We start from the raw sequence: 26742 nt of genomic DNA on the forward strand, positions 1-26742 counted from the left end.
AACAATATAAACCGTAGCTAACTGTTGAACGAAGTCTCTAGGAAGCCACTCGACAGTATGTGAATCGTGCTCTCTGGTTTATTTTCATCACTCCTTGTTCTACTGGAAATCACATACCTTGTGTGGAAAATCACTACCATTTCCCAATGGAGCCATTTTCGAAAATCACAAGTTTTGCTCATTCTTCTCACCCCTTTATACGAAATGGCAAGGACCGAGTTCCAGCAAGAGGAGGGTTTCTAGATTGTGAAGAGGGTTCGCTGCTGTTAGAAGAACAAGATCCATTTTCTGTGGAGTCTTCTGCACATATGTAACGACCGTACAGCTCTTACAGGTCTGTTTTGTGGTCGCTTCCAAATCCACAACTTGACAATGGATTTATGGGCCTCTAAGAATGAAACCAGTTCTTTGTATTTCACAACTGGATATCAGGACAAAGAATCTGATTCACTCCATGAGAATGCGAACTGAAGGTACATTTTGATTATTAACGTCTGTCAATTTTTTACGTGACGTATTTCTAGTAATTGAGAACATTATTATATACCATATTATAATGTACAATAGTGGGTTCAATATGGCTGCTGTTGTTTCTGGTTATTAACTTATCCTGTATTGACTAGCACTCCTTTATTTTCGGGGATGTTTGGTATTTGAATTTCGGCACAGAAACCTACCATTCAAACTGAGGATGGTCTGTAATTTTCCGTAGACACTTTAGGGAGATTTAAACAGGCCTTGTAGATTGTACCCCCCCCCCCCACATTTCACCATTTAATCAGCAGGTGTGAAGGTAAATTAGCATAAGTCCAAATGTTACTACCGAATATTAATTTTTGCCTTAGGGGTTTTGTTTCACATTGTCAGCAATTTAAGACAAATTATTGCTTCAACCTCAAGTTCATATATAAATTGCATAATAATATTTGCAGTAAATCGAAAAAGGAATATTAAACTAGATTTGTGAGGATTTTCCTAATGTAGCTACAGTTTCCTGACGTTTATGGACACGAAATTTTTATTGCTAATTCACAACCGACATCTTCGTAAGCCTTGCAACAATTTGCACAAGCTAGTGAAACATGAATGCAATTAATTTTATGGCATTATGTATAGAACATAAAATAATACTTGTAATGGATTGAACCTCATCAAACACATTATTCAGTTAATAAAATTTGTTAGGGAAATCAATAACTTATTTATTGATTTAGGTATAACTTATTATGTGGTTTGTAGAGCCATAACTAGAAAAAGCGAGACTTGGGTGCTTATTTTAAAGCAACATAGACACACATCCATAAAAAATTGAAATTGTGAAATCGTTTCAAATGACAATAGCTAACGCGAACTAAATTATGAAGTAATAATTAGATACTACTTGAGCTGGGTTTAGTACTCAGGAACTAAAAATTCTGTAAGGTTTAAATTGACCAGCATGATGTAACTACAGAGATAGCAGGCAAAGGTCAACAACATAAAATTACACAATTCAGTTAAATTGAAAAAAGTATATGTTCTGGTCACTTATGCCTACTCAAAAATGTTCGGCGGTCTCCAGATATACACGTAAGTTTTAAATACATATAGGAAGCAATTACTAACAGAAAAAAGGTGTGGTTCTCCATCACAAGGTTAGGACAGGGGGGCTATTATCTAATCGTACAAACTTGCAAGTCCCAAAGTATTACCAAGAAGAAATGACACAGGGGTCAGTGGCTGGCTTTTGTGAACACGGCAATGAACTTTTCGATTCCATACAAAGCGGAAAAATCTTTACCAGCTGAGTAATTTTAAAATTTTGCATTAGTGTATTAGAATATAAAATAGCAAACAAACAACTATTAACACTATAAAAAAGACACTATTGTCATACGCGTTTCAACCTCAAGAGGTGGCATCAGGGAAATTTGATTAAATAAATTAATTTCCCTGATGCCACTGATGACCTCTTGAGGTTGAAACGCGTATGGCAATAGTGTCTTTTTTATAGTGTTAATGTTTGTTTGTTTGCTATTTTATATTCAGCTGAGTAATTATTAGTTACTTAAGTTTGTTTGATGTTATTTTTTGTGGTTTCATAATAAATTAAGTTTGGTTTGATACCAAAGAATAAAACACCCTAATCGGATTTTGATAAGAGCTCATGTCTTTATAAATATAGGCCAAACCCAGAACTTACGTGGAGAATCAGAGATAAATTATAGAAAGTTTTTCTGAATATTGGAAAGTTAATAAACTACCTTCAGATTTGAGAGAGGTATAATAAATACAATAATGTAATCTCTTTATAAAATATCTCATTCCTATATGAAAAAGAGATTTTGACAATAGATATGTACAGTTTAACATATCGACCTGATTCCATGTCTCAGGCAGGTAGACAGGTGAAAAAATACAAAAATAACTGATTCTTTTGGCCTTAGTAGTTGGATTATTATGAAAGTGATAAAGCGGACTTTAATAAATACTGGGCCATTGAGTCATAATGCTTGTATTATGAAATTCAATGGAAAAAATCTTTTCTAATTCGCAATACTCTTCTAGGTTATGTCTACAGCCTATCAATATTGACGTACATTCGATCACTTTTTAGATAAGCTTGTCGTAAGTGGATGTTGTACTGGATGTTAAAGAAATAATTATTCTGTTGGTCGTCCAGCCAATGAATCTGTCCAAATATGAAAACCGAGTGTTTCACTCTCATACCAAATTTCAGTCAAAACATTGTGTTGAATCTTTGCGATACTTCGACGTTAATGACGTAAAACATCCCCTCCCCGCCTCCACGAAAAGCTACCTTTACTCTTAGACCAGACAGGCGTTGAGACGGAAAGGTGATAAATGAGTGTAGATCAATAGTGGAATGATATTTAGCAGGTAAAATCGAAAAACTCGGAGAAGAACACGCTCTAGTGTCACTTCGCCTTCAACGAATCTCATTTGAAGTGATTGAATCAGGGTCTAAGCGGTGAGAAGTGGGCGCCTAGCCACCTGAGCTATAAGTTATAGACTAGTTACTGAAAGTTTACACTCGAAGAAAGTTGTGTGAGACTATTCAAACGTTACTGGCTGCCACTGATGTTTAATTCCAAACACTGTTTTCCATTCTATTTACTTACATGACAGCTGAGTCAGTGGTTACAGCTTACAAACTGGAATTATGCTTATTCATACAAATACTCTACAAATGCTATAAAAAGTAAATAAAGCCATCTCACTACACGCCATGCAGACACTTGGCAGGAAGAGAAAGTATAGCTCCTACTCATTCTTAAGTTCGGCTCTAGATAGGGGTGAGTGGTTAGTGTCCCGCCCCGGCCGCGCTTTATCCTCGGGAAAGACCCCTGTACCCGTTCTATACGAGGCTGGGTGGGCCCCAGAGCCAGTCTGGACGCAGAGACTAGAGGAAGAATCTTCTGCCCCCCGTTGGGGATCTAAACATATTATAACCGAATATCTTCGCACCAGATCATTAAGGTAGAAGTTGGATGTAACTGGCCACATTGCCAGCCCATTTTATTCATTGGCTAGGAAGATGACTTGGGTAATAAAGAAACGAGAATAAGAAAACTGTCATTGCTCGAAATCGACATTCTCTTATAAGTAAGATTCTACTTAAATCTTAAAGCGAATGCCAGTCATGTAACAGTTGTTACGAAAGGTACTGAACTTGGTCTCTGTTTCGAGAAATGTAAGCGAAATAGCTAGCTTATGATTCTCTTCCTTCAAAATAAACCCTCTTCTGCTGTGGTCATCGATTCGAGTGTTTCATCAAACGTTCCAAGAATTCTAAGAACCTGTTATTCTTAATGTTGTTTATCCCAACTGTCAAAGTGCTGTTTAGTTCAGCACTCAATGCAAAATAACGCCCACTCTGTCATTTATTTTGTAACAAAAATAAAAGGAAGACAGTGGAATCTTTAAAATTTATTCTGACAGAATTTCTTTTATTTTATGCGTAAAAAATCTAGAATTGAAATTTTTGCTCAGTTACTTGCATTCTTTCAGAAGTTATCAGAATTTAATGTTATCGTCCATAATCGTAAAAGGAAAATTTTTCCGAAACACGCTATCTTCGAGGTATCAATATCGCTCGAAAACGTCTACAGGCCTGTGTATCTAAGTATAATTTAATCACAAACCACGCCATTCTTGAAATTCCCTGAAGTCACATGGGCGGAGGGGCTAATAATAAAAAATATCTGAATAGTCGGTCACCAACAAAGTTGTAAGCAAAAACAATTTGTTCATATCTGCATACAGCCTGAATTTGATTCAAACAGGTGGAAACCACAGGCACAATACGTCCACTCAAATGTTATCTTATTAGGATTAATTATGACGTTGCGAAACCCACTTATTGATTTAATAGAACTGAATTTTGAAATCTGTAACTGCAAATCTCTCTGAATATTAATTTTATATAGTAAATTGTAGTTTATTTTAATACCGTACGAATCCTGAAGTACTTACTAAGTCGACGCTCTTATCGTTTCCAAGCAATATAATAATATATGGACACCTACAGGCTTTATATACATACACACCCACTCTCCAACATTATTACATTACTCGGGATTATCTTTTAAAACTGGCTAATATTGCATTTGTTTCTCAGACGACTGTGATTAAACTGACTCGTGAAAGATCACTTATATATTCCGTCTTAAAAATAAACACTATTTATGTTTCTGCAATTACTATTACAAAAATAAATTTATCACCATACAATTTATCATGAGGAAACTGTGTCAAGAACTTTTAAGCGATATGTTACACAACACGTGGTGAAAACACAAGATTACCAGCACTTGACATGGAGAGTTACATTGTGTTTTATATGATTACCAATGTGAAGAGAAACCACTAGCTGTTGAAGAGGCAGGCAGTCAGATAAGTAGGCATGTGTATAAGAGGTAGGAAATTACATCCATTCTTCTTGAAGGACAGTGAAGAAGGATGAATGGTTTCCCTGTACTCAAAGAGCAACTGAAACCTGCTGCGAAAGACTGAAAGCAGTCAACAGCAGAAGCAGCGCACTCATCATAAACGTTATTCATGTAATGTTCAGTCTAACACTTCTGACAGCTCATATATTAGACCAGCATTTATGCATTCTAGTTACAGTAGTAAGTAAAGTAGAGCTGTCCTACTATACGCCATGAAGGCGCTTGGGGGGAGTGATAGTATTGCTCCTACTCATTCTTGACCTCGGCAGTAGATGGGGGTGAGTGGTCAGCAACAAGCTCCGGTCGCGCTTTCCTCCCGGGAAAAGACCCTCATTGGATAGGAGGCTGGGTGAGCCCCAGAACCGGTCTGGACGCAGAGGCTAGAGGAAAATCCTCTGACCCCCCTCCCCGCCGGGGATCGAACCCCGGTCGTCCAGTCCGTAACCAGTCACTATACCGATTGAGCTACATCGGCGCATTACAGTAGTAAAGTCCGAGAATATTTTATGTGCCTCGTACATGTATTTATCAATCACAACTCTGCAGGTAGATTTATAAACTTTTTTTAAAAAAAAGAAGAAGAAGAAAAACACGTCAAAAACACGCACTTTAATTGAAACTGCGAAAATAAACAATTCGCTAAAATGTGTAATGAATCCTCGAAGTTTCTTCTTAGTTGTCGCATGTATGGGTGATTGCTATCTGACGAATCGCTGCTGGCCTAGCCGTGACTTTTCTTCATAAAAATTACCGTGGCAAATTGTTTGGTCGTGGAGTTCAAATTCGGTGGATGCTAAAGTCAACTATCTTAGTCCACTTTTATCCTTGTGATGGCTCGTAAGGGATGCCGTTTGTGGAGCCCAATCCAAACAGAACGGAAGCTCCGAAAATTTATGCACACTAAGCATATAACAAGTGGACTGGGACATGATTTAACAGTGCTGATGACTGACTTCTGCGTTGTTGTGCCAAGTGGTCTGGTGGAAGTTTACTGAATTTGCTACCTCCGTCTTCACCCTGGTGATGGAGGCAGCAAGCACCAATAAAACATCGATAATCTTCTTCCGGACTACATGGCCCAGCATCTCAGAAGACATATTAGTATTCGCCATAAGAAACTAAAATGCCACTGTTTGTCTGTTAAGTTTTAAAGTGAATTTTTTAATTAGAGCTTGGGAGAATATTTCTCAGTAGCCTCGAAACAAATCCAAGACGAACATAAAGTTAGACGTTTTTGTAATATTTACATTATAATATTTTTATACATTTTTAAAACGTTGTATACCGTACACGCGTTTCGACCTCATGAGGTCATCGTTAGTGGCAAAACATTACTTCAGTCTATTAATCTGTTTATTAAAATCATTATGGACATTGCTTTATAGCAACATATTGATTTATGAATTGTATGATTCTAATGGAAAGATTAATGGACTGAAGTAATATGTTTCAACACTGATGAGGTCGAAATGCGCTTGGCACAAAGTGTTTTTTAAAGTTTAAACAGTTTTGGTTGCATGCATAATTCCATAAGTTATGCATTTGTAAAGAAATGGAGATTGAATAAATTATTGTTGTCAGTACCGTATAGCTAACTATTTTATGATGATATATTATTACAGGTTGCGGCATATTTCGGATAGTCACCTATAAAATCTTTACTATCTTAAGAATAGAAGTGTGAGATTATGAACTTGCATTACGCAGCGCCATCATTGCTAAGTCACTGCTCATTAAACAGTGAGCACCATTTGCCTCATTAAGTATTTTGATCTTCAAAGCAACTCACATTACGGAGAAAGTAAAAATGATTGTATAAATGTCTAATTTATAACTGTTAATACGCAGAGTCAGTGTTACATATTGAAGAAATAAGTTTGAATTAATATGATAATTTTTTCCCATGTTCTTATACGTCAATATTTACCTTTTATTCTCACTCTAATATTCAGACTGCTGTAGAAATTAGGCTGTGGAGAGTGTGTAGAAACGTTACTCTTGGTCTTTAACTTAGTTTGTTGGAATTTATTGTCCTGAGACATAAAACATTATTTCCCGGAAGTACTTCGATTATCACTACCCAACGTTGTCATGTAGTGTAAATAGACTTGTCTAAAATAACTTTCTCTTTATTCACAATAGTGTAACTCCTAAAAGTCGGCACGGCTGCTACGATGGCATTGTTAAATGTGAGAAGTTGATAAAGTCTAAAATAGAGTTAATGAAGGAAGATAAACTGGTTAAAAAGTTATAGCAGTGAACACAGAAATCCTGAAAAAGTTAAATAAAATACAGTCGTTTTCTTTCTTCCGGATGAAAAACTCATATGACGAACAGTAGTAAGTAATCATTGATTTATGTAACACAACACGGAACAACTTCAGAAAAGAGAATATCCATTTCAATATTATTTCCGCCTTAAATTTCTATATAAGTTTTTGTGGACCACAGACAAAGAACTCGAGTGATTGTTGTTGTGGTAATTATTGTTTTTGTTACCATCATCATTGTAAACGGTTTGTAGAATCTACTAGACTGTGAGTGTGTGAAAATGTGTAGAATTTATTCTATACCGACCCTTTTAGTGTCCATGATCGAATGATCTATTAGTACTGTAAAGAGCCGACATCCGTGATCAATTCGTAACACATCATTAGCCACGTCTTTAAAAGTTTCTCTGTACTGAAACGTTACATTAAAGTATACAAAACAATAATTTTACCTGCTGTTTTGTATGGGTGCGAAACATGGTCTCTCACTCAGAGGGAGGAACACCGATTACAGATGTTTGAGAACAGGGTGTTGAAAAGGATATTTGGGCCTAGGAGAGAAGACGATGGGGCATGGAGAAAACTGCATAATGATGAGCTTAAAAATCTGTACTCCTCCCCCAATATTGTCAGGGTGATTAAGCCAAGAAGAGTGAGATGGGCAGGGCATGTGGAATGCATGGATGGGGCAAGAGGTATGCACCAGATACTGGTTGGGAAACCTGAAGGGAAGAGACCGCTGGGGAAACCTAGACGTAGATGGGAGGATAATCTGAGGCGGGATCTATAGGAGATAGGAGTTGAAGGAGACTGGATTTTGTTAACCCAAGACAGGGTCCGGTGGAGGGCTTTTGTTAATCCGGTTATAAACCTTCGAGTTTGGTAAGCCATCTTGTTAGTTAGTTAGTACTGAAACGTAGCTGCACAGTGACCTTATTTAAGTAATATATATTTCAGGGAGGCACAACTTAAGAAAAACACACCTTTTAGATGCGACAACGCCAAATATGCTCCATTATACTGGGAAATGCCATGGTTGACAATTTATTAAAAAAATAAAAGAAACAAAATAATTTTAGTTTTCTTTCATCCCTCGAAATTTGCTTTCATAGTTCTTGAGTAGCAATCGTTGCATGCCAAAAACACAATCTCAGAGTTTAATGGCAGTGCCGGTGGCTCCAAAACGGTGATTTACGCGTGATATATTGATTGATACTATTAACTGACATTAGCCTCCGAGATCACCCTCCACATTAATATACTTAATCAAAGTTCTTCTATATACATAAAACAGAAACTGCATGCTATTGTTAAGCATAAATATTTCTCATGTTTAATCGACTCTGTAAGATGTGATTGGATTTTAACTTAAAATGTGTCGAACTCAGATGTCATCATACAAGAATAAATTGGCAAGCTGATATTTGCATGATGGCGTTTTATGTAAGCTTGTAAAATTTGCCAAACTAGCTGCGACCTACAAGCAGAGATGTTCAAATCGTGAAGCCGCTTTTCTGCCGGTGTTGTAAAGTGTTAATCGCCAGTTGACACTGCAGAGTGATTTATGGAGCACAGTGAACAGGCAAGCGGGCCGCAGACGCATTATAGGAACCCGTGTAATAAAGGTAACAGACAAATGAAAAGAAATAAAAGACGAATGATAAAAAGAAGCTAACATTAAACAAGATTTATATGAAAAGATATTAGTGGCTTACCACCAGCAACTGAAGATTTATTGTCGAATTACCTTTGAATAGAATTATCAGGTATCTCTTTTTAAATGTTCTTTAATTACCAAGTTTCCCACGTGTACATAACTTACACAGTTACTTGTAGTTGTGTTCCCTTCTCTCCTTCTCACAATTTTCTTCGTTTCTCTTCATTATCTTTGTCATTTTCGGTTTCCGCTGTCCCTGAAGAACTCACCTACAGTCGTAAACGCATTTGCAAATTATAAGTAATCAACGTTCGTCTTCCATCTTCTCCTGTGAATTTTACCGGATGAAGAAACTCGTTTGAGAAAAACAGATTATATGTTTTAAATATAAATGCCTGATTCATATTTTAAAAATTATAAATTAATATAAAAGGAAAGCAGGCGGTGTGTCGTTAATTAGTGGTAGGGCTCACAAGGTTAGGGATCATAAATTGTTTCCAGGTTTTCGCACATATATTAAGGCATGTGTTCATAAAATTACTTTATTATTCATCACCACATTTAGTTACTATGAAGCTAACAAACAACATGTAGTCGGACATTTTGAAAGAAGTTAGTTTAAAAACTTGAATTTTTTCAAAGAACAATGGGCTGGCTCCTGAACCTGGTGGGGATTTCCGTTGGAGGTGTTTTGGTTCGCTCCACCCCACGCCATAAGCTGTTGGCGTCACTAACGGTCAACTCCTGTTCAAGAGCAGTCGCATTTCAGTGCCGCTGTGTATCACTAAAAGTTTCAATAAAGTTTTAGAAGTAACATTTCCAAAAAAATGTGTCTTGTTGAATGCATCCCAGTGTTCCATTGGAAGATCTGATGATTCTGCTGACCAATAGCTAGCTGATAAGAAGATTAGTGAGGTGTTCGGGCGCAAACTCGTCACGTGTCCATGCACTTTTCGTTAAAATTTTATGCATCTGACATTTGCATCAATAAATAGCCTGGAAAGTTACAGTTTTAAATGTACTTTTGTCGGCAAATACAGAATTATACAAAAGCCACGAAACCCATTACTTATAAATGTTATACTTATCAAAAAATAAACTGCATTGAACTCAGAAAACAAAACAAAACAAACAATATTAGGTGTTGGAAATGTCCACTGCATTTAGTAACGCACACATTTACTCTTGCTTTATCGAGAAAGATCAAACTATACTCCAACTTTTAAGGAGTGCAACTGTCTTTGGTATAATGTATGCACAGTTTCAGCACTCAGTAGCCTGCTGTTTTTTTCTGTCAAACCATGCTTTATCCCTACGTACAAAATCTTAAAGTTCGTGACGATGGTGAGTTATTCGAATAAAAATTTCTGTGGATATTTTCCATCGTCTAGAAAAATAATAAAATAGAAAACGACGTTTCGGAGATGGGGCTCTATCTATTGGGCCCAACAAAGTAGATACCTTTATCTAAAAGTTTTTATCTCGTTTTTCCTTAACAGCTTACTTGTTTGTGCATGAAATATACACGATATAGACAAAGGTTAAAAAATCTTTGTAGGATTATGTACACTTCCTTAGGATAATGTACTCCGAAGAGAACGTTTTCTCAGTGACGTTTGTAGACACTAAACAAACCTTGACGTCTAAACTACCATCACTGAACACAGAAGATGGACCGGATTGGTTTCTGTCCTACACGCTTTCTGTGTCACGAAAGTGGTTTACCGGAGGGGATATTGTCGATTTGTTTGGTACAGGCGATTGGGAATGTATTCCTAAATCATTTTGGTAAGTTAAATAAGATCGAGAGATTACGTAGTGTTCAACATTAAACACTCGTTATACTTGGGAATAAAGTTATCCTTGCAGTTCGATTGTTGGAAGGCAACTGACAAATTGGCCCGAGCAGGTTACAACATGTCGTAACCTGCGTGAGCACTTTTATAGTCACAGCGATATTGCGTGTTTCTTAATGCAATCGAATTGTATTTAATTGCAGCCGTCACTTTTTTTTAACAAGGATTGCGTGACTTCACATTTACTCTGTATAATTTCGTACAGACCTGCTACTAGAACAATAGCTGCCAAAATTAACCAACATGTCCAAACTGATTATCCCGTATTCATCAGCTACTTCCGTGTAAGGTATCTCCAGGAGCCTTGATATATATTTTGTAAGACTCACGATTCGTGTTGGAGAAGTCGCAGGTTGGAATCTCTGAGTTCACTATCCTGACAAAGGCTTTTTGTCTGTGACTGAGGAAGAATGTAAGCAGCTTTGAAGAAGACCGTGGCACACACAGGGCTGTAGAGCCGATGATGATGATGATGACGACAGAGGTTTTTCGTACACTGCCTCAACTCCTGTAAACAAATTTCCCTTAAAACAAGTCTTGATCTCTCCCTTTCATATTGTTCCGAATTCTCTATTTATTTTCATTTTCTCATTAACCTTTCGAAGCTGTGTGAACTTCATATAAAGATGACTGCATTCTCGGATATTGCCCCGTGTAGATATGATGATGTAGGCAGTGAGCACCTCTGAAACGTCGGTCAATTTCTGGCAGACTTCATTGCCCAATATCGCAGAAGACAATTACCTTCCTAAACACAGCAGCCAAAAAACTGCAATTTAGCATAGCCTATATATATATATTCTATATCTGGCATAGCTTCATAACATTAGCAAGACAAAAACTATACATAAGCCACATTAAAAGAAAGTTTAGTCCCTGTGACAAAACAGACGTCAGACGCTACCACAGGCCTTTTTCATCAAATAACTACACGTCAAGAATGACGAGAAAATTTGAAGTAGTACTTGAAAATATTTTCATTGAAAAATGTTTCAAACAGAATATAGTTGCATTCATCTGCGCTTAATAAAAAAATATAATACGATGTAATGCACCATAATCTCAACGTCAATGTTATAACACCTGTGATGCGTTGTACAGAAGTGCATGTACATAGCAGTTCATGGAAACATCATCATCAACAAACACTTGCCTATTACGTATTTAAGATTTCCATATCGTCCGGAGATAGGGATTAGCTCTATCTAGTGGGCCCAACTGTGTAGGAACCTGAAGACGGAGATAGAGTTTCATCTCCGATACGTCGTTTTACGTTTTATATTTACTAGACGACGGATAATATCCAAGAAAACTTTTATTCAATTGACTCTTCACCATCGTCAAGAAGTTTTAGATTTGATAGAAATGTTTTATATCTGAAAAAGTTATAAAACAAATATCTCATCTTCCTAGTAGGAAATTCTATTTTTTTTAAAACTATTTTTGACGCATAGAGTAATCCGCCACTGGTATAGGCATACTCATTCGTCTTTTTATAAAGCATTCTTTATGTGAAGTGACTTCATCGTTTACACTTCGCATTCTGTTTCACTTTCCTGGTGCTGAACTTGGTCTTGAACTTATGAACACAATTAGCGTGAAAGGAAGCATAGCTCAGAGATTATGAAATCCAATTATCATACATCGTATATCCGCATGCAATAAGAGATGATTAGATCGCCAATGTCATGTGTATCCCAGTAGCGACAATGGTACATAGCGTGAAAATTATTTCACACAGTCAGCATTTAAAAAGCAGGAACTGTGATCCTCTCAGAACGTATTTTCACCAAATTTGCCAAAGTTTCTTCTGCTTTATGCAAGTTATAAAAGAAAATCAAATCATTTCATTACAGTAGTTCAATTTACAAAGCTTAGTGGTATTTAAATAGACCAGCAGAGAGCCAAGTGGTATTCAAAAGCGACCTCAATGTGTTAAAGAGAATGAAATGGGCAAAGCATGCAACACGAAAGGGAAATATAAGAAATGCCAACGTTTTACTCCGAAGACCTGAAGATAAGAGAACTCCGGAATCTTAGACGTACATAGAAGACATGACCTTAACAAAATAAAGAAATTGTGAGAACATAGAATGATTTTATCAAGTAATGAAAGTATGGGTTCAATAGACAATTGGAGGACATTATGTCTAGGTGAATGACAGTCAGCTTCTCTGAAAGATAGTTAAGCTGCACATAACTGCCCACGTATCTTATAAATGTAATAACATGCACCTTCTAGTATGATATTTGAAGTTTCGTAATATGTCCTCCATCCAAATTTTTATTTTTCGAGATGGCTGTATTCTGGGTTCTAGGGCCACTTAGACTGTTTGAAGTTAACCAGTGTTTCAGAGGTCCTTGCTGCCTCCATCATCAGGGTGCATGAGGCAGCAATTACCTCTGAAACGTCGGTTAACTTCTAATACAAGTCTACACTGCTCTACAGCCCAGAAGACAGCAATCTTCGTGTTCGCCGCCGTGAGAACATCAAGTTTTACTTTTTCTTTCCTAACCGTATTTTTATTGTTACTCATGGTTAGGAATTGTGAATTTTAGCTTCCGCTACGTAAAATCGGACAAACGTGGGTATACCGATGAAACATGCTTGTAACAGCTTGAAATTTTCATTTTAAACCAGATTTTCTTTCTGTAGGGGGAGAAAAATGTCCAGTGTCAAAGCTATTTCCGATATAACATTTTGGACTAGCCTTAGTTTTGAACATAACCGACGCCTTCCCACACCGAGTTGCTGTTGTATCGATATTTTTACCATACATGTCTAGTTACTGTGACACAACGTGTAAGTGACATGCGACTTGGCATGTGTGACACGTGTGGCTGCGCTGTCACTGTGCAACAAGGGAAATGGGCTGTCAGAATCTAAAATAACGTGACGAGATACATTAAATAAAAAAGAGCACATACAAACTAAGCCTGCAACTTGTGGAATCCCTGTGAGGTCTGACGCTGAGGTGTATTAATGGACAAGTAAGGGGAATGTAGCACAGTTATCACCACAACTACGTCAGTGAAAAGTTGAATAGCAAACCACACTTTTTCTCTCGTTTTAAAACCTGGTCTATTGTCAGTGACTTATTGCTGACAGTATTATTTAGCTTTAAGACTCGAAAATTTGTGGTCAATGTCCACTTGATTTTTTATCAGCCTTATTTCTCGTTTCTAATGTTCATCATAAAACATTACAGGTCATATGGCGCAAACTGGAGAGTAAAGCCTACTTCACATTAGATCGAAATTGGCGAAACAAAATTTGAATTTGTGTCACATCTCAAAAATAATTACTGATTATCTAGTACTAGTAATACAGTTATGTGAACTTAAAAGGTAAAATCTAGCAGTCCACTGCAAATTACATAGAAGCTCATAATAATTCTGCTTTAAAGGCATCCTTTATTTCCAATGGAAAATAAAATAGTTACATTCTATTATAAGCACTTTATCCATTGTTATAAATAATGACATTGGAAATGACGTGTGATCTTCGGTGCAATGACACCAGGATTCAAACATAGAGAATACAACTGTGACGTGTACAGTTAGATGGTTTAGTGAAAGCTATTCATGATCTGTACAAATAAACGCGAAAAGTGTGTCGTTTCGACGAGAGGATTTTTTCAAATTTTATTACCGTTATGCATAATCTGTCCTATTAGGTAGGTGATAGCATGAGATAAAATAAACGAACGCCATGTTTGTATTGATGACGACATCAATTGGCCGCAATTGCAAAAGAATATCCTGGAACTTTCGTGCTGTTATTAGGTCTTCAATTCAACAAACAAAAGTTTTATGAAACACAGAATTTTTGGGCACGTTAGTATTCATTGCTATGGTCAGTTTCTCATGCTTTCTTGCATTTTCTGCATTAAAACTGTAAAGTAAACACTTTTGCGATTATCCATGTTTTTACTTCAGAATTTAATTAAATTTGAATTATTACACTAAGAACATTTTAATTTGCGTCACACGTGAAATATCACGATACTACGTTGCATTGTGTTTACGGTGCATCTCCCTCAAAATTTGCAGTAAGATTCTAATCGGAATAGCCCGTGGTTTGCATTCTGATAATTGTATTGTTATTTTGAAGAAGGGGAAACCTGATCTATGCTTGCATCTTGGTTAATCATTAAAATTTTCTTACGGGGAAGTAGAGGCCCTGCAGCTGGAAAGTTTAGAATTTTGGGTTCATAAAATTTGTGGTTTCTGGAGAAAGTGGGATTTGTAGAACGAATTACAACTCTTATTAAATTTTGCCCTATGCGAAGTTAGGGGAGTCATCAGCCGGCTTTATGTCGTGGATTGTGTCACTTCTAGACCACGTCCGGATATTTAGTACTTGAATAATAATGTATATGAAGTTAATAAGTGACGATTCTCGCTGCTATCGAGAATCATCTCGGTATGAACCTCGATAATGTGTTTCAGCACATCGCCATTATCTGAATTAAATTATTCGTATGTGTTCGTTCACCTGGATTTCCTTATATGACCACATATCCTTTGCTTCACTATGAGTTCAGGGATGTGATGAGGACTGAGTGATTAAGCTTCAATCTATGTAATCTTACTGATGATACTTGTTTTAAAATTACGAACATTTGCTGGCCTCTAATTTGTTTAAAGTTTTATTTCAATAGAAAGACGCACATAATCACACTTGTCACTGTCTGTGCCATTATTCTTCACTTTTATTCAGAGAAATTGGTTAAATGTAATTATATACTGCAGCGTGAAATAATAAGAGAAGTACAAAGTCTTTATTTGGAAAGTTATTCAGGAACAAATTGGCATTTGTTTCAATCCGAAACTCATTGCCTTGTAGTAACTTACGTAACTCACAAGTATTACAGATTATTAGTTTGTCAAGAACTTCACTGTAATGGTTTAGTTTGTTTATTTCTTTAAGATGTAAGAGACTTAACCAACGCAGAGACCCGGATTCGCGGCCGTGTCTGTCCATGTGGGATTTGTGGTAGAGAAAGTGGCACCGGGGTAGGTGTTTGTCCGAGTCCTTTAGTTTTCCTTATCAGTGTATTTCCACTACTGCTCCATATTTACTCATATGTAATCTGGGGGATGAACAAAGGACCCGTTAGAGGCCTCGTTCCACAAAAGCACAGTCTCTCTCACTGTCGAACCAATAAAGTTAACAAGCTAGAAAAGTATTTTCCGTACCGTAATACAAACAGTGTCCTCATGCGTTGAATGCAGCGTGCATTTAGACGCATTAAATCCGATTGCTTGACAGTTTACATTTTGGCCACTTAATCGCAGCACGTCATTGTCTACCTCACGATTTTCCTCATCCGTCAATTTGTTATAACCGCTCGTAGGATATTCAAAAGTATGATTATGAGGTTATGCAGAACAGCACAACATCCGCATCAAATTTTATCCAAATTCGTCCAGTGTTTTTCTAAGTTGAATCGATTGGACAGACAATCAAACACAATCAGCCCTTAATGAGTTCTTGCTATGCACTTCGCGCAAAGAACTAATAATAACATGGATTTTCTACTTTAAGATTCTACAGTACTCTGAGTATTTGTAGTCACTTCACAACTTGAACTAGGAACTGGTAAATGCTTATCATTCTTCGAGTGGAAAGGAGACGTTCTCAGTACCTGGAATGGTGTGATCTGTGAACTAGAGTAATAGAACAAATGTAGCTGTGGGTAAAGAATGTTTAAACAGTTTCAAAAAAAAATACTTGTAATTATTTACAGGTGTTGGAAATTATGTCCTGTAACTTATAAGGACTTATATTTCAAGAGTAAAGAATTGTCACAAATCCGTGATACTAAAGCAAACAGAAATTACCGTATTGTTATGGACTTGCAAATACGGATCCACTATTCTGAGATTTTTTGAACATTGTGTATTTGCTGGAGCGAAAATATTAAACAAACACGACAGTCGAGCTAGGGATTAAATTCACTTATGCACATAATGGTTTGATAGGATCGCGTAAGTTTCAAATTCAGAACATTCTTATTTCGGTATGCTAATACGAGGACGCTTTATTGATGAAGCGCACAGAAATGCAAAGATAGGGAAGGAAGCGTCATTTCCATATAAGCGAGGAAAGGAGAAAAATAGAGTTTGAGATAGTAAAAAAAAAAAAAGACAGAAAAATCCAATTTGAGAATCGCATTCTGTGCATGGACCGGCTTGTGACAGGTGTCGCTGTAAAGATTTGTTGTTCGTAATTAGAAAACTGAATGTTGTCTGCTTCACAGTCACACACACACATTTTTCAACCACTACATCCAGTCTCTTCAACCTCTTACCCTCCTCTAGTTTGCATTCCTTCTCATTCCTCCAGACGGCAGTCAAGGGTAAGAGAAATTGCGATGGAACTAATGGGGGGAGGGAGAAAGAAAGGTTACTTACAACAATCCCTGTTTATCACAGGGAACAGACGGGCAGCTGCCCCGAATTTTTAGTCCGACTGCGACATGTGTGTGAGACGAACAAACGTCCTTCTGCAAGCTCTTTATTCTTCTAATGATAGTTTCTCGACGGCGAATCGATTATGAATGAGTTATTGAGGAGGATATGGAAGGTCATGGTCCATTTTAAAGCATTTGCATGGATATACTGAGAAACCTGAGTAAGGCTAATCGATATCTGTGCCCAGATTCGAGTCCTGAACCCCATGAATAGAAAGCAGGAGTGCTAACCACTGTACTGCAACATTCGGTTAAAATCGTTTGGCTTACTGCAATTAGACAATAATGATGGTAGTGGTGAGACTGTGTTTTTTCTGTCGAAACTGGACTCTAATGGACACTTTCTCCAAGGCACAGATTATACATGAATAAATATGGAGCAGCGGTTGAACGATATTGACGGGCGAAAAGCGAAGTTTTCGGAGCTAAACCTGTCCCATAGCCACTTTTTCCACCACACCACAGCAAATAGTTTAAGACGCAGACATACAAAAATAATTTTGATAACGATTTTCTGGTAGATGTTTTTAGTGAGAGAAAAGTAAGCTTACCCTTTAAAACATCCCATCCACAAGGCCAACAATGTAATTACTTCCCTCATTATTCTATTCGCAGAGTCGGAGCACCGACGAGTAATTACTCTGAAAGCTGTGAGATGTGAGGCGCTGCAGAAATTAATGATCTGAGCAGTTGAAGACAGGGCTACTGTACACTTAGTTATCTTATGTGTCACAGGGCATGACCCGCCCTGTCGACTGGAGCCAGCGCGCACCCCCCCCAAAGCAACGTGTGCGAATAATCCCTGCAGATCAGTGTGGATACTGCTCATCCAACAGCAGCACTTGCTCGTAACAAATTCACAGAGGATTTTAGGGATTTCGTACTAAATTATGGTCTTTCTCATCCCTCCACCTCTTCACTTCCTCTTATTCTCCACGAAGGAATAAAATAATTTAAAAGACCCATTTTGTATCAGTGTATAAATATATGTTTAAAATAACATAATTATCTACTCAAAAAACTACGAAAATAGATAACCCTTAAAGGCATATTAAATAAAATGGACAAAATTTGTATTAAATGAAAGCCAGTTTGGTGTCTATCTATTTGCCCTTCCGTAGAAGATATTTAAATGACCGCGGACCTGAGGGGGGGGGGGCACTGTAAAATTAGGAAAGTTGGCTAAAATGGATGGCACGCTTACAGTTTTAACCAGGCTTGGGGAGTTTTTAGCTTCCCTGAAAGCGTGTACAACAGTATACCAGTTAATTTTATTAAACTTTGACTTTTAGAACATAAATCAATTTCATCTTTTCTCACTAACAGTATTCACGGTATGCGGATTACATTAAATTTTACAGTCTCAATTTGTCACTAAATTTTGTAACCTCGCGTTTCTGGGTTCGAGTCCCGGCGAGATGCCAATATGTGGAAGCAGAATATAATTTAATACGGGACTCTTTGTTAAAGATTAAAGCAGGAAGTGTGGCGCCAGGGTTCCGGCCGCAATCTTTGAAGGGCCACCTGCAAGCTGTAAAGTAATTTAAAACAAGTACCTTGTCGCTCTGTACAATTATTGTCATAATAGAGGCGAGAGCTATTTGATGTGATGCAAATGTTCTGAAAGGTCCGACGTCCACGTGGAGTAGGGCTGATAATATCAATGAAACCATTTGTTCGTTGTTTGAAAAAAATAACCTTGAAAATTAAGGATAGGAAATACCGGCAACTCTGGGAATACCGAGGGCGCTCTAGTCTTGGATTCCGGCAAAGAGACACAAAAATTGTTCTTGCATTTTGATTAGGCAAAGTGTCCGTTAATTACCAAAATAAAATGCTGTGTTAACTGTCTAATGAAGAATTGCATTTCTACAATGCGACGTGGGACATCGTACCTGAAGCCACTATCCAAACCTCGCTGGCGTTCAGCAATATTCCCTGACGAACAAGTCCACGTTCACCTGAGCTAAGTTCTTTAATTAACCCCATAAAACTCAGCCTCAAAAATCAACGAAGGCGCGGAAGGGTCAGGGCGCGAGCCCGCCTGGAGCCGCCGCCGGTGCAGATCTTGGTGGCGACTCCTATTGTTGGAGAAAAGGACGGTTGCAACTTATATAGTGCGTTACGTACTACTGACCGGAACACTAGAAAATTGTTCGATGTTAGATAAATAAACTTGATGTTTCAATTCTATGGCCTATAAGACAAGTACTATAATCTGCTAGGTGTTATAAAAGTATGCGTTGTTTCCAAACACAAATCTCATAATGATAACTAAAAAGTTTGAAATTAAAATTTATGAATAATCTGTATCTTATGCTTTATTAACTAGATAAAATTTATTATATATACAACTCATTTCTATGTTTATATTTTAATATAAAACAATTCATTATTATGACCCCACGAATAGTTCAAGAGTCAAAGATGGTGTAATTTAGAACCTCAAACGTGGCCTACAAGCTTCAGTTTTGTGCGCCATGCTATGTAACCAGAATCAAATTTGTGCTTTCTTGACAATTCTTGCCGCGTCATGCGGCATGATACCCAGACGACCTCCATGTGACATTTGTCGTGTTCAGTGATTTGTCATTTAATATCTTGAATAACTCTTCCCGTAATAAGGTACATTTTTTTTAAATTGGGACAAGAAGGCTGCAATTTAGAGCGGGTCCTCATTCTCAGCTCTCGCTGTATCATTAACGGTCTGTGAAATATCGCGGAAACCACTATAGTTTTTATTGTTCTCCTGTGACAGATGCCGGAGACAAATCCTTTGCGATCTTACTTAGAGGTATTAAGCAATTTAACATTCGATGCCTCCATATATTTAGTAGTCAAGGGCAAAATTAATTTCGAAATTTTAATTGCGGAATCCAAAATACGTCCAATAGGAAGATTTCCGTCTTCTGGGTTGTTCCGCTGTGTAGTCTGGTCGATGTTAACCAACGTTTCAGAGGTCATACTGCCTCCGTCATCAGAGTATGAAGATTTCTGTCATCTGGGTTGTTGCGCTGTGTAGTCTGGTCGATGTTACCAACGTTTCAGAGGTCATACTGCCTCCGTCATCAGGGCGATGAGTATGAAGATTTCCGTCTTCTGGGTTGTTGCACTGTGTAGTCTGGTCGATGTTTACCAACGTTTCAGAGGTCATACTGCCTTCGTCATCAGGGCGATGAATATTATTAAATTTATTTGTACTAAATGATTGGAATGTGTGTTTCAGTGGCTGAAACTCTCGATGACTGTCTTTATATTTCAGGTATAGTATACTACGTCCTTTTCAGTTGCCACAATTAGGGGGTAGTAGCTTTTTAAGTTGGCAATGGTTAATAAGTAGCAATTCCTAACAGTAAATGTACAAAATACATTTAGAGAAGAACCTGCAAAGTTGCTTTCGTTGTGTTCAGAAGAATCTGTTGGAGAAATTTTTCGAGGTTTGTTTAAACTTGGTTTGAACTAATTTTATTCTATTTTAATGTTTCTCTTAACCTAAACCCGTCAGAATTATGTGACTTTTCTGTAAACCATGTGAAATATCTGCTATTAGTGTGCAGATTTCTTATTTTATATATTTATATGTCGCACTTTGCGACTGAGCAAGAAGTTTAGAAAATGAAATTGTCTCGTTTATTTCAATGGACTGCTGATATTTTCCATGGATAGACTGCCCCTCATAGTTATTAGTTTTATTTATTTCGTATTTTTCAGCTGTGGTTTAATCAACGTGGTTTAATGTTACTTTGAATTTGTCGACAAAGATTTGTCAAATTTAAAGGAAACTTGAGAGAAATAATACCAATAAAGTTACCTCTGCTCCTGATAACAGTTTTTATAATTATTACAAACATATTACGGCTTTTAAAAATAATTACTGGTTTCAAAGGAAATTAAATTACTGTGCTGATAATTCGAAGAGTTAAGGTATTTTTGAGTATATTATTTATAATTATGTTTCATATTGTGATTCTCTTACATTCAAGCCTTTACAACAATGTCATTTATGATACAAAATATGTTTACATACATTCTAAAAATTTTGCAATATTATGTAAAAATTATTCACGTTGTTCAAATCAAAGCTTAATGTTAATTGTATTATCTTTTACAATACCTAAAGATGTAAAATATGGATCTTTGGAGAAAGAAACTAAGGAACGGGCTCTGGATGCTCTAAGGAATGGGTACATGGTCCTAAATGCGGTTGTACGAACATATTTGATCTCCAAAGCCACACTAAAGAGACGCTTCGGTGGCAGGAAACCTCAAGGGCGACCTTAGAGATATTTCGCACAGAAAGGTAAACACCAGATGGATTCTGTTTCTTGTGGAGAAAGAGGAACTCTGACAACCACGACGTGTTTTGGAAGTACGTCTGGCAATTTCCCACCAAACGCGCAAAGGGTAAGGACGAAATCAAATATGGCGCACTTCCTGAGATTTACAATAAGTTCTCATGCAAGGTCATATAACGTAATCTGTTGAAAGGCATCGTTAAATAAAACCGAAATTAATTATCCGATGTGCTACTCGCAGCGCTGTGTACAATGAGAGAATGTTATGTGACGCGATTCAAGGTATAAAGTTGTTCACATTTTCTATATCGGCCTTGCTTAGCTGTTGTCAAGCACATACACGTGAGTATGTTCAGTCAATTCTTCAGCAGTGCGTCAACTGCGAGTGAAACAGAGATTTAATTTTTTTATAATTCAAACTGTTTTCAATATTTCATTAGCTAGCAGGCATAGTTATTCAGAATGAAAGCACTGTCATTCGACGGAACAATTAAAAATACAATGTATCCGTTGAGGTTAGTTGACTCCAATGACTGACAAATTTCTAACCGGAAACGTTCTCTCTAACTTGCTTCCTTGTCTGACAGTTGGTACTCCTGTGCGGTCAGTATTTGGTCGCTATAATTGATGACTGTCATTTAAATGATCTAAATTTCTGTCACTGTTATTTTCTTTTTGTTGGGGACTTTGCAAGTAAGTTTTTCTTTTGCCTTAGTTTGCTTTAGGGTGCAAAGGAAGTGAGGAGGGGCGGGCGGTCCTGGTTATTCATTGTCACCTGCACGTGGTAGTCATTTTTCTCTCCAGCTGGCTTTACGTTTATGTGAATGGCCTCCACATCTATCACAGGGCCGTGTCACAATATTAAAAAGCCTATACATAGCCACTATTTATTAGATTCTCTGTCTCCCTTTTCTGACACACAGCTGTGCTTACTCTCCTCCTCGTCCTTTTTATCTCTTCCTCTATCATCCATTTAGCTACATTTTTCCTACTCATACCCATTTTCTCTCCCTATTACGTCCTCTCGCCGTCTCTTTCTAACCATTTTATCAAGCACCTTTCTGCCACCTTACATCCTGGTACTGCAGAATCTACAGGGAGTTTATTTTATGTCGTATTTAGCATTAGAGTTCGTTCAACGCAGTTCCCCGAAGCTAACTTTGCCTTTCGCCTGCGTCACTAGCTTGAGGGTAGAAGGAAAACAAACCAAACACATTCCCGACAGAGGAACTGTGACAGCAGATCCCCTGGCCTTTTAATAATAAAGGACGTGGAAACCACGGATTATTCTCGACTACTGTAGATTGTCCTCCAGGCGACTGAGCATATTTTCAATTGGAATGGTTGTTTTCAATTATGTTGCTTGAAGCAGGACCTAAATTGTCGGAATTTCGTTTTCTCAGGGCGGCAAGCTTGGAGATGGCTGCCTTTTAGGTTGTTGTGCCGCGTAGTCTGGTAGAAGTCCGCCAAAGTTTCAAACGTGCTTCTACCGGATGATGGAGGCAGCAAGAACATCTAAAAGATCAGAAAACTACCACACTAGCGCATCTCAAAAGGCTGCTGTCTTCAGGGTTTAAATTGTGATGGAGTCCATCGAATTGAACGCAATTTTGTGCCTCGATTAATAGTACGTGTAATGAATTGTTTAGCGAGATCATTTTCGGTAGTCGATGAAGCCTTCATATCTATAGTGAAATAGTAGAAAGGGCGCACAAGATTTGGTTTTTTGTAAGCAAGTGTTAAAGTTACTCGCCGTGATTGCGGTTTCTTTCTGAACTGGAAACATCGGACTTTGCAGTTGTAAGTACCACTCTTTATGTGTTGTGTCCCAGGAGTCTCATAATTTTCGATGGATTCAGCGGTGAACTTGTTTTCATAGGCCTGTTATCCAAAAATAAGCGCAATGCGTCTCATTAAGTTAAATCTACCCTATCTTTACCCTATTCGTTTAAGCGATATTGACCTCTAACGCCCAAAATGCCAAATTGGTCCAACAGAATGCACCACTTTATCAATTTTAAAAATTTCAGAGGATAATGAATGAAATACCTGACAATTTTGTCAGTTAGATTATATTTTTGTTTGTCTGAAAGACTTCCAAACACCTCACAAAATTAACTAAATAATATAGGTCTAGCCAGAATTCCGGCCTTTATCTGCTGTGCTGTGTATCACATTATCAATTCTCTGTGTGATATGTGAATTTGGAATGGATAATCTCCTATTCTGAGGTAATATTTTAACATTTGACTGGAAGGACGGAGTAAAACAATTAGGAACATTTTCTTCTAAGCATATGGTTTCATGAATACAACGCTCTTGATTTCCGCAAGGCACTTTAAACCACGGACCCTTATTCCTTCATTGTTTCTGATTCTACTTTCGTATTTTCCTGGCATCTCCCAGCCCATCCTACGAGCCGTTGAATTGATAATCCATCAATCATAAACATCCCAATTTGCTTTCATTTTAACCCTAGGATATGTATTCAGAATTCATACTTATCTTAGGACTTTTCATCTTCCCCGCGCTTATGTTTTAGTCAATCGAAGCTATTCCGATTTCCGAAGAACAAATTAAGCAGAAGCTGCTGTGTGCCAGGTTCCTTTTGTTTTCTTTTATTTCCATCAATCTTCATTACAGAGATGGTAACTAAAACTCTTAGTGGAGGATGCCTTAACTAGATGAAGAGAGCAGTTGATCCAATTAAAAAGAAGAAGAAGAAGAAGTTAAATTTAAATCATCTTCAGAGCTTAGTAAAATTGGCCTGTTCTAATCACACTTTGTGTGAAGTGATCTTTGCATCTCGTTGGAGGTCGTCCTCTATGCCTTCTTCATTGATGTTCATAGTCTACTGTCTTCCGTGGAATCCGCTCTGCTGTCATTCATGTCTTCAATTGCCACCTTCTTTGTTGGTATTCATTTATTTTCTGTTAAGTTAAATGTGATGACCAAATGTGGACAACAGCACAGCCTATAAGAAATTTAAGTTACACGCAGTGGTGAAGGTGTTGATTGTAGTCTTCTGGGTTGTGATGTCTGGTGGTAGTGTAACTTCTTAATAACGTTTCGGAGGAACGTTGTTATGTAGCCCCTGTCTTCAGGAAAATGTTGAATTATAGCAGATGAAACAATTAGCCGCTTGGGCTGACTCACACGTACGCCTATATACGCTTTTGGCAGGATTAGCTGGCTTATTGTAAATTTATCAGTATCAAGTCAACTCACAGTACCGAAAGTTACTTCAACTCTTCTTTTTTCTACTTAAGATCCTGAATTTCACGGGACATGGTTTGTCTCGGAACTTTGAAGTACTACTGAAACACCCACATATGCAGCTTTTAATCACCTTACCTGTTGTGTACGTATTGTGAGAATAGGAACGTTGTAAGAGATCAACAAGGGACTTACCAGTTGTAGGTAGCTGTCTTATTGCTGTGTAAGATTTGAGGTTTTCACAGCGGTGAGTATGAAGATTTCTGTCTTCTGGGTTGTTGCGCTGTGTAGTTATATATAATATATTCATCGCCCTGATGACGGAGGCAGTATGACCTCTGAAACGTTGGTTAACATCAACCAGACTACACAGTTCAACAAACCAGAAGACAGAAATCTTCTGTCTTATTGCTATTTACATTTGTAGCCAAAGATTTACGTATTACTATTGGGGGTAACAAGTTTTATGTTTGATTTTTTTGAAGGGGAATTATATCTATCTGGATTGCATAGTTCTAAGAGATCCCAAAAAACTCTGTTAATTCGAGTTTACTGTAAATAGCCTCTACGTATCGGAAAATAGTTCATTACATATATTATTGCAAACAACTAATATATAAGATTATATGTTTCTGAAAATTCTGTTTCAGTTTCATATTTTGTATCAAATTGTTACCCGATTGGGCTTTAACTTATCATGTCTTCATGCGTAATTGTTGTCATCAAGGATATCAAGACAGGTTAATTGTGATATCCCCAGTACTGTAGAGAAACGTTTGGGTAGTCAAATTTAGTTTGCAATGCATTATTACTTTAGAATTTCCATAAGTTAAATGAAGCACGTTGTATGAGAGTGGAGAATTTACATTTCCAAAGATACCTTTCTTAATGTAGGTGTAAGAACAGTGGTACTCCCTCACACACCCAGTAAGAACGTCGACACGCCCTGCAGTTGACGTTTCTTCAGTATTGGAGAGCAGACGTTCACCCTTCCAGGCTTTCTATTCACATTGCATGTGACAGGAATAGTATAAAGCCTATAGGTTATTTTAATAGGATGGTAAGAACACTGCTGAGAAAATACGGGGGCATGTATCAGCTTTTATGAAGACAGGACTGTAGTTTATGGATCTTCATAAGAGTAGGCAATAGCTAGACGTTCAGCGTGTTACGTGGCTGTTATTCTGAAAGTGGAAACTCGATGGTGTTCTCTTTTAGAGCCTGCCCGTATCATGCCCTCAGGTGGTGAGACTTTCTACTGACTTTGACATCGAAAGAGCGGTTGGTCTGTGGGAGTTTCTTACGACGGAACTCTGCATTATCTAAACATCGCATCTGCCTTTGTGGGGTTATTATTATTATTACCCCTGTCCATATAAATATTTTAAGTCCTCTTTATCAGATCTGTATACGAGTTTACTGTATTGCTGAAATATTGTTTCCACAAGGAGTACAGTTGTCTTTCTATGGCTATTCTCAGAGGTCCGTTTTAGTATAAATTGAATTTATTGCCTTGTCCCTGCCTGTCTTATGGAAGATACCATTTACAATAATGTAAATCAACCCAAATGAGATAAATGTTTTATGCTGTGGAGCAGGACAATTTTAATGTCATTCGTCCTCTTAAATTTTTTATCATTAGCAAGTAACGAAAATTATTAATATGACTTAGGTTACACCAGTTGAAACGAGACCGTACGACTCAAAGGAATCCACAAGAATAGATTTAATATAGTAAATGTTATTAAATAAACTATCAAGTATGCTTCGTATCTGATTAATTTCAACATGTCGGTCAAACGCGTCTTTCAGAATTCCTTCAAAAGAAGGTTAGTGTCTTGTTTCGAAATGTTTGTAAGTCTTCGATATTGGATGACATACTGTTATATTACGTACAAAAGTTATTTAAAAATTATCAGAATATAACTGTATAAATTGGAGATTTATTTTCCATACATATTCTGACCTAACAGTGCCATCGTCAGAGGCATGTACGTTATTACTACAAAAAGTGTTA

The sequence above is a fragment of the Zootermopsis nevadensis genome, unplaced genomic scaffold (genome assembly GCF_977971745.1).
Source record: "Zootermopsis nevadensis isolate Lab colony 2312 unplaced genomic scaffold, Znev_1.0 Znev_ptg000030l, whole genome shotgun sequence".
Lineage (NCBI taxonomy): Eukaryota > Metazoa > Arthropoda > Insecta > Blattodea > Termopsidae > Zootermopsis > Zootermopsis nevadensis.